The following is a 19788-nucleotide window of genomic DNA, read 5'->3' as shown; positions in this document are numbered from 1 at the left end:
CTTTTCTTTCTGCTGCTGTTCCCTCATTCTACTTCTTCATCCTTGACCCTTGTGCATCTCTGAAGTGCTGCAATTAGATTAGACAGACCCACGTGACTCCGAGCTAAACAAAAAGTCTGCAGTGTAGTTTTGACATTTGATGCATACGTTAATTTTATTTCTCATGTAAAAAAGAAATCTGGGGTCTAATGAGATTGGATGGCCTTGTGTATGAAAGAAATATGCAACCAGCAACAATACTGTGTATGAAAAACACACCACTATATTATCCTATCCAACAGTCACATGTATAAGTTGAACAAAGAGGAAATCTCATTACAATTCACTAATGACTGGTATAACATAGTGGTTAAGCACTTGACTCATCCGTTGGAAGGTCTTGGATCAAATCTCAGTTTTAGTTTGTTCTGTAGTGCTTCCACGTCCTTGTTTTCCAGAGTGGCTATAGCACAACAAAGAAGGGCAAAAATAAACCGGAACATTTGTGGTTTAAAAGTTTATAGGATTTCAGTGGGCAGATATGCACTGATTGGAAGCTAAGCAGTGTGACCAGCCCAAAACTTCATGCAGTGCATAGTTAAACTATGGAACTTGCTCGCACAATGATGGTCATCAACTTCAATGGCTTTAAAAGAGAATTAGACAAATTCATGGAGGACATGGCTATCTATGGCTAGTAGCCATGATGGAGATGCTCTGCCTTCATGGTCAGACACAGAAATGCTTCTGAATACCCGTTGCTGGAAACCACAAGAAGGGAAAATGCTCTTGTGTTTCAGTCCTGCTTTGCATCTGATTGGTCCAGGATGCTGGACTAGATGGGCCATCAGCCTGATCCAGCAGGTCTCCCTTACATTATTCTGTTCTTATCTTTGCTGGTGCAAACAGCGTGATCATCCCAATAGCATAATGAGCACAAATAATCACGAATGTGCAATAAAAAAGACATCTGGAGCGGTCCCAACTATGGGCGTAGTCCCCTCAATCAAGTAAATAAATGAAAATACTTAACTAACTGACCAATTACATCACAGATAACTCGGTTCTTTCCCCCACAACATAAAGCCTGCTCCCCCTAGAATAAATCCTTGCTATGTCCATGGTCCCAACCTATTTTTATAATAAAGCCACACTTTCTGTCCTTACTGTTTCATGACTAAGGAGGGACTGGAGCTCAGTGAGAGAGAGAGTGCATGCTTTTAGTGCAGAAGGTCCAACGTTCAGTTCTTGGCATCTTCACTTCTTCTTTTTCAAGTATCTGGTAGCAGATGATGAAAAGACTTCTGCCGGAGACCCTGGAGAGCTGCTGCCTATCAGAGTGGATCACAACAGGTGAATTACTTGTATAAGGCAGCTTCCTGTGATTAATGTGTGGAATGAAACATAAATTTGCTTAAGAGAACTATAATCCAGTGCACAGAATTGTATGTGATGGAACTGACGACAGACGTCAGTGAGTGTGGTGTTCCATGATGGATGGACTAATGGCACAGTTTCTCCATGTGGTGCATGCTATGTTTGCAATTTTCTGCTACCTTTGGTGTGACATGGCATGTCTGAGCTGATTACCTGAAAGAAGAATGGTTGGCAGCTGGCTCTCGTGGATGATACCCAAGAGAGAGAAGATATTATTTACATCCTGGGCACAGTATATCCTTGTCATCTGTCATGGAAGTGCTAGACCATAGAATGGATCATGCCCTGGGAAGCTTAACTCCCACCTGAATGCTTTGTTTTCTTCCAAAGCTATTTCAGGAATTTGAGAAGAGAAAGAGGTTATTGTTCAGGGTGGAAGGAAGGCAGAATAGGATAGTGATGACAATTGGTTTTTTTTAAGGAAAACATTCACTTTTCAGATGGTACAGATAGCAGGAAAATTGAAATATGAGGTTTTTCTGCTAAATCAGGAGTGGTAAACTCCCACACTGGACGTGAACTAGAGCCAGGTTTCATCTGGCCTTCTGGGGGCCCGCCCAACCATCAGCTGTTCAATGGGGACATGTGCAGTTGCAGATCCTTCCTCTGCAAAAAAAGAAAAGAAAAGAAAAGAAAAAGCTGTGCTAAGTGATAAAAGACAAGGGTGTTGGGAAATATTTTAAGTGAATTTTTGTTCCTTGCAAATATATAAAAAGTAGTCCGTGCATTTTGCAATTGTATGCATGCAATTTTTGGTATGCAATTGCCTTTTGAAATTTGAGGCTTTTAAATAGCTATAAGGTGGGTCTGCAGTTCAACTGTGCATTGACCTTATTTGTTTTCTTCTGCTGGAATTATTATTGTTATTATTATTATTTCAATTTATATACTGCCCTTCATCAAAAGATCTCAGGTCAGTGTACAACATTAGAAACACATTACTAAACATCAGTGATGAAAACAAAATAAAAGCATAATAAAAGGTATACTGACAGACAGCCGAATTGTAAAATAATCGTAATACAGTGGTACCTCGGGTTAAGAACTTAATTCGTTCTGGAGGTCTGTTCTTAACCTGAAACTGTTCTTAACCTGAAGCACTACTTTAGCTAATGGGGCCTCCCACTGCTGCCGCACTGCCGCCGCATGATTTCTGTTCTCATCCTGAAGCAAAGTTCTTAACCCAAGGTACTATTTCTGAGTTAGCAGAGTCTGTAACCCGAAGCGTATGTAACCTGATACGTATGTAACCCGAGGTACCACTGCAATAACAGTCCTCTCCCCCCCCTTCACAGGCCACAGATTACTTAATAGCCATAGGCCTGGGTAAAGAGGAATGTTTTTGCCTGGTGTCTAAATATCTGTAACGATGCTGCCAGGCGAACCTCTCTGGGGAGAGCATTCCACAAAATATCCTATTGCCAGTAAGAAAGAAAATAAAAAGGCCTACCTTTAGTTCCCACACAATTAAAATTATAGTATTTCCCAGGTTAAAGGGCTTCACTATTCAGCAAGTTTTAACCCCACCACTGCTGTCTTTTAGAAATTGTCTCTCAACCAGTCAATAATTGTATTAAATTCTGTGGTAAGAACACTGAAACACTGAAGTATATCAGTTTGTTCCAAAGCCTGTTGAAGCTATTGGAATTATTGCCACACTGAGTTCAGTAAGCTTTGAAACAGGAAGATGTGACAAACTAAAATAAATCTTAGTAAATTCACAACATGGAAAATGACCTTGAAACAGGCTGCTTTTTTGCTTATACTGTACTTGTACAGTAGTTGCGCTGTAACAAAGCTCCAGGGAAATTTACATACCCATCTGGATAAAAAATATAATTCATTTACACCTCGCCACGTGGGTGAAACATGCAAATTAAAAACCCTTTTTTCTTGTGACAAATAGTGGTCGTCTTTCTATTTTTGCCTGTAGTGTGAATTATTGTTTCCCGTTCTTTGCTCTAATTGTTTAGGGGAAAACATACAATTTACACTTCAAAGAGTTGCTGTAAATGAGTTGGGCATTGTGCAATTGTGTGAAAGTTTTAATATTATATTGCTGAAACTCTGAAGACCTTCCGCTCATTAAAGTGCAAGATTTTGCCTAGTTTTAATTTGGAAACTGGCAAGTTTGTATTTGCTTCGTCTAGTAGAAATGTGTCAAGTTTGACTGGAGAACTTCCCCTCACGATGGCCAGTCTGATCAACCCCAGTGTACACAACTGGAGCATTGCAATACTTGAGTGGGAAGATTGCCAATAGGTATCTTTAAAATTGCAGCTGTTATAGCCGTAAGACACTGTACCACCTTGTCACTTACTGTTTTGTTCCTTAGCTACCTTCCTATTTACTATCAGCAGCTGATGATTCGTTAGCAGCAGCTTTCCATTTGCCGCTAAATACCTCCACAGGGTTAGCCTGCTTTGATGTTACCTGGTATCTGCAGGCTGTCTTTACCACAACAGGAATAGGCTATATAGCAGTGTCTTAGCTTTGAGGTGCTTGAGGATATGAATCAGGGTTGCCACAGGGACATTTTGTATAAGCAAATGTAGCCTTCTTATCAGGTGGTGTGAATGAAAAGAACCTGAAGCTGCCAAGAACAGTTGTAAACCTATGATTGCACCCTGATAAGTGGGGGGTGGTTCCATAGATCTCAGTCTTCTATGCATTGCAGTGAGCTTGGATAGCTCAGTTGGTTAGTGTGTGGTGCTGATAATTCAAGACGCAAGGGAGAAATGTGCTAAGAGGAAGGCAGGTTTGGCAAATCCACACCGTGATCAACTCCCGCCCGGAAACCAATGTCCCCACTGTGGAAGGATGTGTGGATCCAGAATTGGCCTCCACAGTCACTTACGGACTCATTGTTAAAACAGTGTTTATGGAAGACAATCTTACTCTGCTACAAGTGATCGCCAAAGAAGAAGAAGGTGCTGATAATGCCAAGGTTGCAGGTTCAATTCCTGTATGGGAGAGCTGCATATTCCTGCATAGCAGTGAGTTAGACTAGAATAGATGATCCTCAGGGTCTTTTCCAACTCTACAATTCTATGAAACTAGTATCTGGATTGGCCACCTATTAACTTCCCACACCCAATTACATTGGTTTTTAAAAGCAGATATAGTTTCCCATCATATCTTCTATTTTTCCTGCAGCTTTTTGCATTTTTCTGATTTTAACATCTGCCTGTATTGTATGTTATTTATATTTATGTTATGTTGAAATTTTAAGTATTTATTGATTAAACGTATATGGAATTGATATCCACAATGCAGAGTGGCATAGAAATCTTTTAAACAAACAAGCAAACATTTTATATGCATCCTGTGCGAGTAGGAACACCCTATCACCCTCATACAATCTCTATAATTTTCACATTTTGCCAGATCAGCTTCTGAAGAAAAGGACTGTGATGCTTTGAATCAACAAAGAAAGGACCAAAGAAGAAAATACACATCTTTAATTAAAAGCAGTTCAAGTGCTAATGTTTCCTGCAAAAATAAATAAATAAATCACACTGCAGCAGAATTGATTGTTTGTTTTCCAATATTTAAATCTTTGTCAGAGCTCAAAGGCAGGGGTGCTACTTGCAGTTAAACCTTGTGATAAACTACCCTTGGCAACACTGTGTTGATTCATTATGTTAACAGCTAAGCATTTCTTATAATTTATGGTTACGATGCATTAACTGAAGTTTATAGTGCTATGTACAGAACAACAGTAGTAATTGTTCAATTCCACTTTCAGTAGTTTCGTGGAAAAGTTGCAGGAGTTAAAGAAACTTCCTCATGGGTGAACCTTCCAGCCTCACAGCTGGATTGTTCTTAACCTGAAGCACCACTTTAGCTAATGGGGCTTCCCGCTACCACCGCACTGCCAGAGCATGATTTCTGTTCTCATCCTGAAGCAAAGTTCTTAACCCGAGGTACTATTTCTGGGTTAGCGGTGTCTGTAACCTGAAGCGTATGTAACCTGAGGTACCATTGTATTTTTAAAACTGCAGTTAACATAGCTAGAGACACTGATCAAGACCTGGACTATTGCAAGTGTCAAGGAAGAATTTAACTAATGTTTGCCAATGAGATCTTCATTCCTGATGCAAATAGCAGTTGGAGGGAGAATAATTTTCATCAAGACCATGAGGGGAGAGACCTTCAGCAAGACTGTGGTGGGGTAAAGGGTTAAATTCCCCTTCTCTACCCTCTGCTGCCTTAATGCTGATCTGCCCCTTACCCCAGCTTCTATCTGCATTTTTAAAAATGCATGCACTGCAACATTAAATCATGTGTTTGAGAGCCAGTGTAGTGAATAGAAGATTGGACTAGGACCTGGCAGACCAGAGTTCAAATCCCCACTCAGGCATGACTCACTGGGTGACCTTCAGCCAATTACCCTCTTTCAGCCTAACCTACTTCACAGGGTTGTTGTGAGGTTAAAATTGTAAGGGGGAAATCATGCGTGCCACCTTGAATTCCTTGGAGGAAAATTGGGGTATAGATATAATAATAATGTTGTTGTTGTTTAGTCGTTTAGTCGTGTCCAACTCTTCATGACCCCATGGACCAGAACACGCCAGGCACTTCTGTCTTCCAGTGCCTCCCGCAGTTTGGTCAAACTCATGTTTGTAGCTTCGAGAACACTGTCCAACCATCTCGTCCTCTGTCGTCCCCTTCTCCTTGTGCCCTCCATCTTTCCCAACATCAGGGTCTTTTCCAGGGAGTCTTCTCTTCTCATGAGGTGGCCAAAGTATTGGAGCCTCAGCTTCAGGATCTGTCCTTCCAGTGAGCACTCAGGGCTGATTTCCTTCAGAATGGATCGGTTTGATCTTCTTGCAGTCCATGGGACTCTCAAGAGTCTCCTCCAGCACCATAATTCAAAAGCATCAATTCTTCGGCAATCAGCCTTCTATATGGTCCAGCTCTCACTTCTATACATCACTACTGGGAAAACCATAGCTTTAACTATACGGACCAATAATAATAATAATAATAAATAAATAAAGCCACATGGCCCTTGCCTTATATTTTTATGGAACTAATAGACAGAAAATGATTAAATATGATTTAGATTTCCGGCTAGCTTAGCATGCTCCGGTATTTTTTTTAAAAAAAATAGCAGTGTTCCACCTGTCATAGGAATTTAGGAGTAACCCCTTATAATCTCAAGCAGCTGGGTTTCTTTGTTCTTCAATTGAGACCTATGCTTCTGATTTTCTGTCTCCTTCTGTTCTTTGATATAAACATTCTTTTGATTTTTCTATTAATTTTTTTTTTACCTGGCCTAGAAAGACTAAAGAAACTAACCGAATCAGATGTAATTTACGATTTATTTGATATTGCCTATTTAATTCAGCCATGTTTATTAAAAAGGACTCCTTATGAATTCTTAATGGAAGTGTCTGCAATCACTTGCCCTGGCAATTTTAACACTTGAGTGCAAGGGGAAATGATTATAATGATTAGACTCCTGGCTCTTGTTTGATATTTTGTAAATCTTTCACTTTTTATAAGGCACCAACTTTTAGTAACCAAATTTAATAACAATTCACTTCAAAGAGTAGAAGTAAAAAACCAAGCTTTTTTTTAAAAAAAGAAACTTCAATGCACCATGAGCAAGTGATTAAAATTACTGTTTTACCTTGAGAAATCTGAAAGATAAACATGGATGACTGCTGTACTGATTGGTTTTCTATTAAGGCTTCTTTTAACTGTAGCTGATTGCTAGTCAGGGAACTCTCATACATGTCTACTCATAAGTAAGCCTCATTAAGTCCTATGGGACTTACTCCCAAGCAGGTGAGTGCAGGATTGCAGCCAGTTGCCCACCACTGGAAAGGACATACCTTACTGCAGCACACTTGAACTTTCCATTCTTGGGAGGTTTCATTGACTCATATAGCCAGATAACAGGACTGGTCTCGATCACTGTTAGCTCTACCATGAAAATATATAAACTGGCCACTCCAGGCCACAGATTTTGAACAGAATAGAAGACAAAAGTGTGGAAGGACATGGAACTATGCCACCACCCCTCAACATAAGCATCTCTGATCTCTTCGACTCCTGAAGGGTTAGTCTGAAAGGGGATTTTTTTGTGCATTCAACAGAACACCCTTCAAATCTACAGTCAGGAATTCTGATATTTCAGGGTTTCCAGCAATGGGGAGGTCTCTAACTCAATATTCAAAGAATCACTTTTCATACCTTCCACCTCTGTATAAGATCAGGGTAGAGTTGGTTTGGGTAAGCTTCCAAGTATACATGAACAGGGCTAAATAGATATCCCAGTGATACGCAGTCAGTACAAGCCCCAGGAAATGAACAGGTGAAATAATGTGAAGTTAAGAAAGCCAAGAAATAGGGCAGGTGCTGCAGGAGCTGTTACAGGTCAAAGAACTGAAACATCATTGGAACCAAGTGGATATCTGTGACAACGCAAAGATCTCCAATTTGCTCAGTTCTTCCCTGCCACTCACCAGTGAATGTCTACATAGGGATGAAGAGAAATTCAATTCGTTCACATTTAAAGTCAAACCCCCCTAGTTTGCACTTTCCAAAATAATACACAGATTACACAACCACCCTTCAAAACTGATACTCTGTTGATTTTTGCAATGCAGTTCTCCATCCAAGTAGTTAGCTCAAAAATGCAAATACTAGCGTAAACTGTGCATAAATTTCATATATTTGTGAAAATAACATTAGAAATTAGTGGAAATTGCTTTGCATTAAAATGTGTATTTGGGGCCTAATTGCATACAGACATGCATATTGTGAGAAATTACTGATGAATTTTCATGAGGAATTTTTAAAAAACAGAAACTAATGCAGAAATGTGAAGAACTGAACTTGTGACTGGGAAAGTTAAAAACTGAGGGAAACTGAAATTGATAGATTTGGCCATCCCTGTGTTTACCTAAAAGTATGTTCCATTGAATTCAGTAAGATTTACTCTTCGGTGAATATGTTTAGGATTGCAGCCTTAATATTATGCCATTTTTATTCCAAGACGAAAATGTGTTTGGAAAAGTATGTTTTTATGCCATTTTTAAAAAACTAAAAGATTCCATCAGTAGTCTTAAGGACAGTCTCCAGAGTGATTATTCGGTTAAAGCATATTGCAAAAATTAATGAAGAGCTGTAGAACAGACACATAGCAGACATTGGAAATATAAACTTGGCAATTATGCAAGCATATAAATTAGTAGGAAAGTATAGAACAAACACCAATTAAGTCATAACAATTACAGAGGGAATAGCAGAATGAACACTAGAAGGTGAAATGCTAAAGAAATGCTAAAACATTTACATTCTGAACATTTCATGAATTTATACTGATGTGCATAGCTACAGGGCTCAATGTTTATTTATGCCAAATTGAAAAACTAGAAGGATGGTTTGGCCGTAAAGAAATTCAATGTGAAAGTACATTTTTTTTAAAATTGCATTTCTATCCCATTTTCCTCCATGCAGCTCAAGGTGGTGTACACGGTTCTCCCCATTTTATCCCCTCAAGAACTCAGCCTAACCTACAAGAGGTAGGTTAGGCTGAGAGACCGTGACTGACTCATGGCCAGCCAGAGAGCTTCATGGTTGAGGGGGTAATTGAACCCTGGTCTCCCAGATCCTTGTCTTACACTTTAACCACTATGCCACACTGACTTACAGTCAAAGCACACTAATGCTGCAACTCTATACTAACTTACCTGTGAGTAAGTCCCATTAAGCTAAGATTCAGTGGAACTGACTTCTGAGTAGACAGGGATAGGTGTGTGCTGTTATTTGATAGCACACTGTATTGATTTCACAGTTGTTTCTGAGGAAACGTGCACAGCCTGTATCACAATACAGGCTGTGTCACAATATAGCACTTTTTCATCCCTTTCTTCATAAGAAAATAGTGGTGTAGGCAAAGTGACAATTTCCTATGAGATGTACCCTTTCTCACAGTGCACACTGAAGGGTTATATCATAAGCAATGATGTGCCTGTGTTCCAGTACACCTTCAGTGTTCTGCATGGGGAAGGGAAGGTGTGCAAGCAGATGAATATATGCAAGCTCAATCCCTCTGGCAACAATCTATCACCATATCACAAACTTTTAAAAAACAACACGTGAACATCAAGAATATTGTCACTGGATAGTCATATTAAATTCAGCTTCTTAAAATTCAGGGTGCTGAAGTGTCTTGCAGAAAGTCAAAGGACTGTTGATCATTTATTTATCTAAAATTACTAGATCTAGGCTATACAACTTGTCTGTAGAAGCATTGGATTGAACTAAAGGAGAGTGTGGTTACAGATGGACATCTGCTGAGCCTTATTTGCATACCACTTAGTTATACTGTACTTCACATGAACCAGCTTTTTACCAAGGCCACATGTGGTGTGCAACACAACTGTTTAAGATAGGGGTCAGAAACCTCTGGCCTGTGGACCAAACTTGGCTTACCTGGCATTCCCATTTGTACTGCAAGGTCATTTTTGGAAGCCACACCCACCTGCCATACATCTGGCATAATACATGACATCAGGTGTGCTGCAGGGCTTCAAAGGAACATTTCAGAGTTTCAAGTGAGCATTCAACTGTTCCTTTGTCGGAGCAAGGCTGATGGGTGGTAACAGCATGCCTTCCTCAAGGAGGTGGAAGCGGTTTCTATTCAACAGAAACTGCCTCTCGTCCCAGCACTGCAGAGCTGTTTGAAAGCCCATTCCCAAACACCCTTCTCTGCAGTTTAAGGAGCAGCATGAGTCTGCCAGGAAAAGGGCTTTCAATCAGCCCTTTGTTGCTCTTTATGTCTTTAAGCCAGGTGCGAGGAGACTACAGGGCTGTGGAATCTACTCTGATTTTTACTTGAACTCCAAGGTCCTTTGACTGGTGCTAGATACAAAATGGTGGCTCAGATGATGAAGCCAATTACCTACTGTATCCTACACAGGCATGACGTGTATATTCAAGCACAAATCTACATCTGAGTTATTGCAGAGCAGAGAATATAATAGCCTAAGTTAGGGGGGAAGAGACTTTTTGTTGGTCAGAAACTCTTGCCCAACTGTTGCATATTATCCAGTAACCAGTAGAGTTTGAGGGACCTTCTACCGCCCCACTGACAAATAAACATTCCCTGTTTAAATTATTGGTGATAATTTTGTGAAGACAGTTATATTTCAGTGCACAGTACACACGAGCCAAGGACAAACCCTTTAGATAATGTCTTTAGTATACATTATGCATATTTCTTTTATATATGTATAGAAGCTATTGTTGTCTTACTGCTGTGGGAAATCCATTAATTATAGCATTAAGAGCCAACATTGTGAGGTTAAAAAATGGACATGCAAACCTGAATATGTGGGTTAATGAAATGTCTAACGAAAAAAGTCATATTAATTAGTGGATTCACAGAATTCTTCACAGCTATATTTTAGAAATGCCAAAGTGTAATGCATTAGCATGGTGGGTATAGCATGAATTGTGCCTTCATCTAGAGAGAATCACTCCAAGTGTCTTTGTCTTCAATCTCCTGTCCTTTTCTGTCATAATTTGTATGCTGAAAAGCACTGCCTCTTTTTGAAAATCTTTTGTGAAACAGAAATTGCAAGTAATGTTTATGGCCTTAGATATAATTAGGAGGGTTACGGATAGAGCTTTGTTTTTACTTTTATTTAAAAGATGGATTGAGTTTTCAAAGTTTCATTAGCATTGTCGTCTATGCTGGTAAGTGATTATGGATTTTTCCCCTTCATTGGTTTCGGATTGGTATTTGGTGTCAGCATAATCTCTCTCTGAATCTCCAGAAGCCAGACTTGTTGACTGCCACACTGCAACTTGAATACCAGCATGAGTGTAGGTATCTAATCTCTTATCACAACACTTATCAACACTAAACTATTAACAGTCTTCTTTTAGGAGATGGGCTAATTATCTGAACATTCACAATCTCTACACCCTTTGGAAACATCCTCTTGTTATCCAGCCTGGATATCAGAACATGTGTAGGGTCAGCTCCAGATACCAGATTTTGGGGGACCAAATCCTTTAAAGCCAGTCCTTCTGCCTGTTGCTAGATATGGGATTACCAGAATAGCACATGATACACAGTGTGCAAGAACCATTGCTATTTATTAGGTTGCAAGTTGTTAAAAATGTTCCCATCAACCTCAGTAATATGCTGGAAATGTAACAAGGCTGAAGGGAATTTTGCTCATATATTGTGGAATTGTATTTGAATTTAACAATATGTGTGGGGCTGTGTCAGATTATTAGAGAAATTATAGGATCCAGTTTACCAATGAATCCTGTCACAATGCTTTCAGGTTATATTTAAAAGCCAGAGAAAGAATCAGACTGTTTTGGTAATGCAAATATTGAAAGTTGCTTGGTTCTTGGTCATAAAAAACCCCTGAAGAACAAATAGGATATCATGGTGATGAATATCTTTTTTTACATACAGTTATGGGAAGGAAGAATTCAGCATTGGTCAACCCCAGCTGTCAGCTGACAGCATATCAACTAGCAGGCAGGCTGATTGATCAATGGATATATGCCCAATGTTTATGTCAAACCTATTCTTCTGTAATCAAAAAAGTTGTGGCCGAATTAAATTCAACACTGGACTCCTTGTCTTTATTTGAAGCTTGCTTCCCTACCCATGGCTTCACAGTGCCTGGGTCCTCAAGAGGATAACAAAATGCATGATCAAAACTTCTTTAAAGAAACCTACAATTTTGACTCAGAACTCATCCTCCCTTTAACAAGTGTCTCCTAGTCTTGACTATACCAAGGAAATTGGCTATTATTTTCTTAGTCTAAGGATTGGTGCCTGCTGTTAAAATGGAACATAAAGTTCACCTCAATTCCCTAAGTGTAAAGAATATACTGTGGAGATAAATCGGGCTCTTATATCCCTATAAAAATTACAATATAGAAGGGCATGGGCTTTCAGCTGAGCCACTTTTGCAAGGACAAACTCTCAAATGTCAAGGTAAATCGACCTTCTTTGATTGCCAATGGCAAAGCACTAAATGTAGCCATTGTAAATGGACACAGCATTCAGCATGGACATGCTCTTGAGAATCCAGCCATTTAGGGCTGACTCATGCTTAAAAATCAGGGTATGGTAAGGACACAGAACTCCCTGCTGGCGGGAACAGGGCAGTTTCTATTTCCTGCACTGCTATATATGCACCTTTGATGGATCATGACCTTTCCTAAACCACAGCAATGTTTTTTTTCTTCTTCTCACCTTAAGGATGTTCAGCTAGCACAGAGGTAGTTTCTGAACATTCTGTGCTGACAGATGGGTTTTAACTGTCTCCTTACTGGTTAAACCTTATACATATGCTGCTGAGACATTTTCAAAACAAGTGGAAGAGAAATTCCTAAAACATACGGTACATTTCCCTTTCATTCTAATTTTAGTTTGCTGTTTTCTCTGTGAAGTATATTAGTTGCTATAGAAACCACTAGGGCCTAAGGGTGGGTGTGGTTTTAAGTATGGAGGCCAATACCTGAGTTATGGATCCCACATTATGGTGCAAAATTATTTTAAAATGTTTTTGTTTGATATGAAATACTATGGGTGATATCCAGTGTCGGGGAAATGGACCTCTGCTTGTACTATGAGAATTTCCTTCCCTTTCCCCCCTTTCCCCTTTCCCTTCCTGCCACAGCCCTTGTCTCACCTCCCAAGTCTGATCCAGAGGGGAGGCCTTTGAAGCAGTCTTAGGAGGCGATGAGGGCTTCAATAACTCCTTTTGGGTGAGCGGAGTCTGTTCCTTTCATAGATGGATATAACTGGGTGACATGCTATATAACTCTATGCTGAAGCAAGCAAATAGGCAATAAACTGATGAATAAATAGACATGTGGACACACACAAATACTCAGCCTAACCTACCTCAGAGACCAACTAAGTTTGTTCTTGGTATGAGCTTTCGTGTGCATGCACACTTCTTCAGATACACTGAAACAGAAGTCACCAGACCTTTATATATAGGGAGAGGGTGGGGAGGGGTATTACTCAGAAGGGTGGTGGGAATGGGTGATTGGCTGATAGGTGTGATGAGCCTGTTGACGACTGTTAACAACTGCAATTAGCCTTACAGGAAAAAGCAAGGGATGAGATGACCAAAAATAGCTTTATCATGTATAATGAGATAAGAATCCAATGTCTCTATTCAGACCAGGTCTCTCCATGGTTTTAAGTTTGGTAATAAGTTGTAATTCAGCAACTTCTCTTTCCAGTCTATTTCTGAAATTCTTTTGTAATATGACAGCTACTTTGAGATCTTGTATAGAATGTCCTGGGAGACTGAAGTGTTCTCCTACTGGTTTCTCTGTCTTGTGATTCCTGATGTCAGATTTTTGTCCATTTATCCTTTGGTGTAGGGTTTTGTCTGTTTGTCCAATATAGAGAGCTGAAGGGCACTGTTGGCATTTGATAGCATACCCATTCCCACCACCCTTCTGAGTAATACCCCTCCCCACCCTCTCACTATATATAAAGGTCTGGTGACTTCTGTTTCAGTGTATCTGAAGAAGTGTGCATGCACACGAAAGCTCATACCAAGAACAAACTTAGTTGTTCTCTGTCAGGGAACTGCCATCAGAGCCCGAGGGAGAGGGAGGGCTCCAGAGGGGTTCCGGAGAGCGTCCCGGGAGGGAGAGAAGCAGCCCATCTTCTGGAGAAGGAATTCAGCGTAGCACCATTGGAGAACGGGGGCAGATGGGGGAATCGGCGAGGTGGCTCCATGACTCCTCGCCGGAGACCAGCGGGGAGAGCACGGGTCCTCCGCTGCCCACACCCTCCCTGTGCAGAAGGCTTCCGCACAGGGAGAGTAGGCGGCGACTAGGCGTCAAAGAGCTTCTTTGCTGGAAGAAGTTCAAGAAACGCCCACTGACGGATTCTGCCAGCAATTGAGACAGCCACGGGTGAGAGGCTGTCCAGACAGAAAGGGTTCACCCAGGTAACCTAGCCAGGTGTGGCATCGATTTACGCACGAGCAACCCCTAGAACCATTACAGTCTCTAAGGTGCTACTGGACATTTATATATACCGTCTTTTTCGCTCTATAAGACGCACCAGACCATAAGACGCACCTAGGTTTTGGAAGAGGAAAACAAGAAAAAAAAAAATATTCTGAATTTCAGATGCCAGAACAACAAGAGGGATCGCTGCGCAGTGAAAGCAGCGATCCGTCTTGCTGTTCTGGCTTCTGGGATAGCTGCGCAGCCTGCATTCGCTCCATAGGACGCACACACATTTCCCCTTACTTTTTAGGAGGGAAAAAGTGAGTCTTATAGAGCAAAAAATACGGTATATATATTTCTACTGTGCGAATTGCTGTTATTAAGATGAATGTCTTGCCGAGAATGTTGTTTTTGTTTCAAACATTGCAGATTTTGGACAAAATGGATTGTTTCAAGAGGTGGCAAAAAGATATATCTAGATTTGTCTGGCAGGGCAAAAAGCCCAGAATAAAATTTAAGATATTAACTGATGCGAAAGAAAGAGGGGGGTTTGCCCTGCCGGACTTAAAGTTGTATTATGAATCAGCGGCCTTTTGCTGGCTGAAAAACTGGCTGCTTCTTGAGAACACAGACATTTTGGACTTGGAAGGGTTCAATAACAGATTTGGCTGGCATGCATATTTATGGTACGACAAGGTAAAAATCCATCAAGGTTTCAAAAACCATATTGTCAGGAAAGCATTATATAATGTTTGGATTCGGTATAAAGATTTGTTAGAAAACAAAACCCCTAGGTGGTTGTCACCAATGGAGGCTAAGGAAGTGAAAAAACTTAATATGGAATCCAAATGGCCGAAGTATTGGGAAATTATAGAACATGAGGAGGGAAAAGTGAAATTGCAGAGCTATGAGAAATTGAAGTCAAAAGTAAGAGATTGGCTTCATTACTATCAGATAAATGAAGTTTTCAAATTGGACAGGAAAATTGGCTTCCAGGTGGAGAGGTCAAAATTAGAAACAGAGCTATTGGAACCCAATACTAAGAATCTGTCAAGAATGTATAACTTGCTGTTGAAATGGAATACACAGGATGAGACGGTTAAATCAGCTATGATTAAATGGGCACAAGACATTGGTCATAACATTATGTTTGCTGACTGGGAACAGTTATGGACCACCGGTATAAAGTTCACGGCATGTAATGCCTTAAGAGAGAACATTATGAAAATGATATATAGGTGGTACATGACCCCAGTCAAGCTGGCAAAAATTTACCATACGCCCAATAACAAATGTTGGAAATGTAAGGAAACTGAAGGTACCTTTTACCACCTTTGGTGGACGTGCCCTAGGATTAAGGTCTTCTGGGAAATGATTTATAATGAAATGAAAAAGGTGCTTAAATGCACTTTCGTGAAGAAACCAGAAGCTTTTCTCCTGGGCATGGTAGGTCAATTGGTGTCAAGGAAAGATAGGACGTTTTTATGTATGCTACAACAGCAGCAAGAGTACTCTTAGCAAAGTATTGGAAGACACAAGAACTACCCACACTGGAAGAATGGCAGACCAAGGTGATTGACTACATGGGACTGGCGGAGATGACTGGCAGAATCCGCGACCAAGGGAGAGAGACGGTGGAAGAAGATTGGAAGAAATTTAAAGTTTATCTCAAGAACTGTTGCAAAATTAATGAGTGCTAAAATGTTTTGGGTCAGGTAAAACAGAATTGCGGGGACAAATAATTGGATATGAGAAAAAGGACTCAAAGGGGAAAAAAGTGTTATAAGTTGACATTGGGGCTTGCTGGAAAACTTTAAAACAGGGATGCAGAAAGGGGAGGTATGAGGAAGTCGATGAAAGAAGGTTTAAGAAAAAATGTGAAGAAATTATACATGTTTATATGTTTGTTTGTTTTTGTATTGTTTTGTATTGTCTATTATTATGTGTTAAAAAACCAATAAAAATTTTATATATAAAAAATATATATATATTTCTACTGTGTCAGATCAACACGGCTACCTACCTGAATCTACCTCAGAGAGCTGTTGTGAAGCTAAAATGGGAGGGGCCATGCAAACTATTTTGAACTTATAAAGATGGAATATAAATGTAATAAATAAGATAATAAAAAGTAAATTAAATAAATAAATCGTCTCTCTTTCACACACACTCACCCTTATGTACATATTCCTGTAAAGTATGGTGGTGATGCTTCTTTGATCTCCTACTTTTGGCTGTGTGACTAGGCTCATCTGCTTTGCCACATCAAGCCTTCGCTGCAATAAGATCATTCCTTCACGACATGTCAGCTTTTATTTATTTATACTTCTGATTCTTGAAAATGGCTTTGTCTCTTAAGTTTAGCTTTAGGGAGGAAGAAGTCTGTTATGACATGAACAAAGCAAAAAGACACACTCACCTTGCCGAATAGTTATAATCATGTCTTCTGCTGAGAACAGAAAGAATTAACAAGAATGCAATCTGTTAACAATCAGGTAGATTGGGTTTAATGTTTCTAATCATCTCCTTTCCACAATTGTTTGTGGCATATTGAATCTGAATGAAGGGAATAATTTAAGGGGATGTTTTCTGTTTTGTTTTGTTTACAATATATGTGAAAAGGCTGCCCTCTTCTGACAGAAGAGCTTTAATTTGTTAAAAAGGAATCATTCTCTTTCATTGTATAATTTGTACTTTGGAGTCCATGTTTTATTATCCATATGATTTTGTATGGAATAAAACATTTTAAAATAAATGGGTATATTTGGGGGCAGGGACCTTCCCTCCCCTGTGCATTGTGAGAACTTTCTTATTGCCTTCTTTTAACTGTTCTCTGAGTGGTTTGGTACCAAATACACAGAATAAAACACATGTATGTTTTGTTCCCAAGAATATCCTTCCCTGGATTAAAAGACCAATGCCATATAAGCCGCTTTGGATCAGACCACAGGCCTCTCTAGCCCAGCATTCTGCTCTCACTGGCCATCTAAACACCCTGCAAATCCTACACACAATAGCACCTGGTATTCAGAGGTATAATATGACCGTTATGACAAGTAGCTTTGATAGCCTCATCCTCCACGGACCTGTCCCCTTTCAAAACCATTTAATCTGGTGGCCATTGCCACATCTTGTGGTGGTGAATCCCTTCACTGTGTGACGAAATACTTCCTAAGAAGAAGAGGAGTCCTGCTGAAGTGGAGGTGACAGGGTTTCAGGGAAAGGAGAGGCATAGGAAGGGGGGTAGGGGGCGGACTGCCCCTGGTGTCATCATTGAGGGGGGTGACATTTGGCATGCCATCCACCCACGACTCACAAGCCTACCCTGAGCCGTTGATGGGGGGGTGACAAAATATTCTGAACCGGGTACCACCTGACCTTGCTACGCCTCTGAGGGAAAGAATTCCTTTTGTGTGAGTGGAAGTCTATTTCCCTTGCAGACAGATGCAGTTGGATGTCACTTGATATATACTTGTTCTCACAGTGGTCAACTAGATGTGAATGGGAAACCCAGAGGTAGGATCTGAGGGTGACAGCACTGTCTCTACTTGTGATTTCTAGCAACTGCTATACAAAGGTATCCTTCCTTCAACAGTGAATGTAGAACTCCCTCTTGCTTTTGCCGAATCTTCCATCATTCGGCTTCATTAGATACTGGTACTAGTATTATGAGAGATGAAGAAGATCTTCTATCGAATTTTGCCACACCCTGCATAATTTTGTGGACCTTTATTATGTCCCCTCCCTCCTTCCATGTTCATTTTGATCATTATTCCTTCTGTTTCCAATGGTGGCCATCCAGAAGCGTCTGGGAGCTCATGAATATAGCACGGAAGTAGTGATCACCCCCTGCTGTTTAGCTCCAGTTAACCATCTCCTTAAATATCAAATTCTATTTTTAAAAAGCTGCAATCATGTCTCAAAGAAGTGAGGAGGCCACTGCTCCAGCTTGTTGTAACCAAAGACAGAATAGATCAAACCACTCAGACATCAAGTGTTTTTTTAAAGAACACATTAAAGTTTACAAGTATTGCTTTAGAGCAGGCATAGGCAAACTCTGCCCTCCAGATGTTTTGAGCTTACAGTTCCCATCATCCATGACCACTGATCCTGTTAGCTAGGGATGATGGGAGTTGTAGTCCCAAAACATCTGGAGGGCCGAGTTTGCCTTTGCCTGCTTTAGAGAATGCTCATAAGGAAAGTCATGTTTGAGCACAATTTCCAATGTTATATTTTAAACAGCTCTGTGGCTATTTTGAATGGTGCTTTCTGACACATAAGAGGAGAGGAGACCTCTCCTCTTATCAGGTAAGACTTCTCCCATGACTGTGAAGCTTACACAGGAATCTTTCTAAAGGGTTAAAAGGGCAGTGACAATCCTGAAAGGCACCAGCTACCTGCTCCCTGGCTCACATCCCCTATACAGTGGTGCTTCAGGTTAAGTACTTAATTCGATCCAGAGGTCCGTACTTAACCTGAAACTGTTCTTAACCTGAAGCACCACTTTAGCTAATGGGGTCTCCTGCTGCCGCCACGCTGCCGGAGCACGATTTCTGTTCTCATCCTGAAGCAATGTTCTTAACCTGAAGCACTATTTCTGGGTTAGCAGAGTCAGTAACCTGAAGCGTATGTAACCTGAAGCGTATGTAACCCGAGGTACCACTGTATATACTGAGGATTGAATCCAGAAGGTAGATCTCTATTAGTGAGAGTGGTGAAAATAAAGCAGCAGCCAGAGTCTACTTGATAGTGATCCACCTATTAAGGTGCCTGATCATACTAACTGTTGATGTTAAGCATAGGGTATTGTGTGTTTTGTTTTGTTTTACCCCTAAAGCCTTTTTATGAACACAGACAGTGTGACTCTTTGGGAAATAAATTCTGGTTCATGTGCTGTGTGCAGCAAAATGAGCTATGACCTGGTGTGATACAATCATGCCAGACAGTTTACTATGCATCACTCCTTGAAATGAAGAGTGTAGGAGCATAATTATCCTAATATATTTCATGTTATGCTTAATTCCCTTTCAATGCCAGTTAACACTCATCAACCAAAGAATGAGCTTCATCCATAACTCTAGTGAAACTTTTTGTTCTCTTTTCGCTGTAACAAAACATAGATTTGTCTAAGACTATATTTTGACTCCTTATTAAAAATTGCGGGTGAGGGGGCAGATTTTGGCATAATAAATTTACTTGCAATAATATTGTCATATATGTCCCTTTCCACTTCCCTTGTAAAATGTTAAATATAAATCACTGCCACAATCTTCCCAAGCCCTTTAGCATATGGAAGCAGAACAGGTTTAAGTACTTTTCTGCAAATAAGTGCTAATGAGGTCTCTTTGTTATTGCTGCAACAAACTAGCTACAGATTCTACATTTACTCCTGGGATATAG

This window comes from Podarcis filfolensis, assembly GCF_964270895.1.
Source record: "Podarcis filfolensis genome assembly, chromosome: 4".
Taxonomy (NCBI): domain Eukaryota; kingdom Metazoa; phylum Chordata; class Lepidosauria; order Squamata; family Lacertidae; genus Podarcis; species Podarcis filfolensis.
This window is presented reverse-complemented; position numbering follows the sequence as displayed.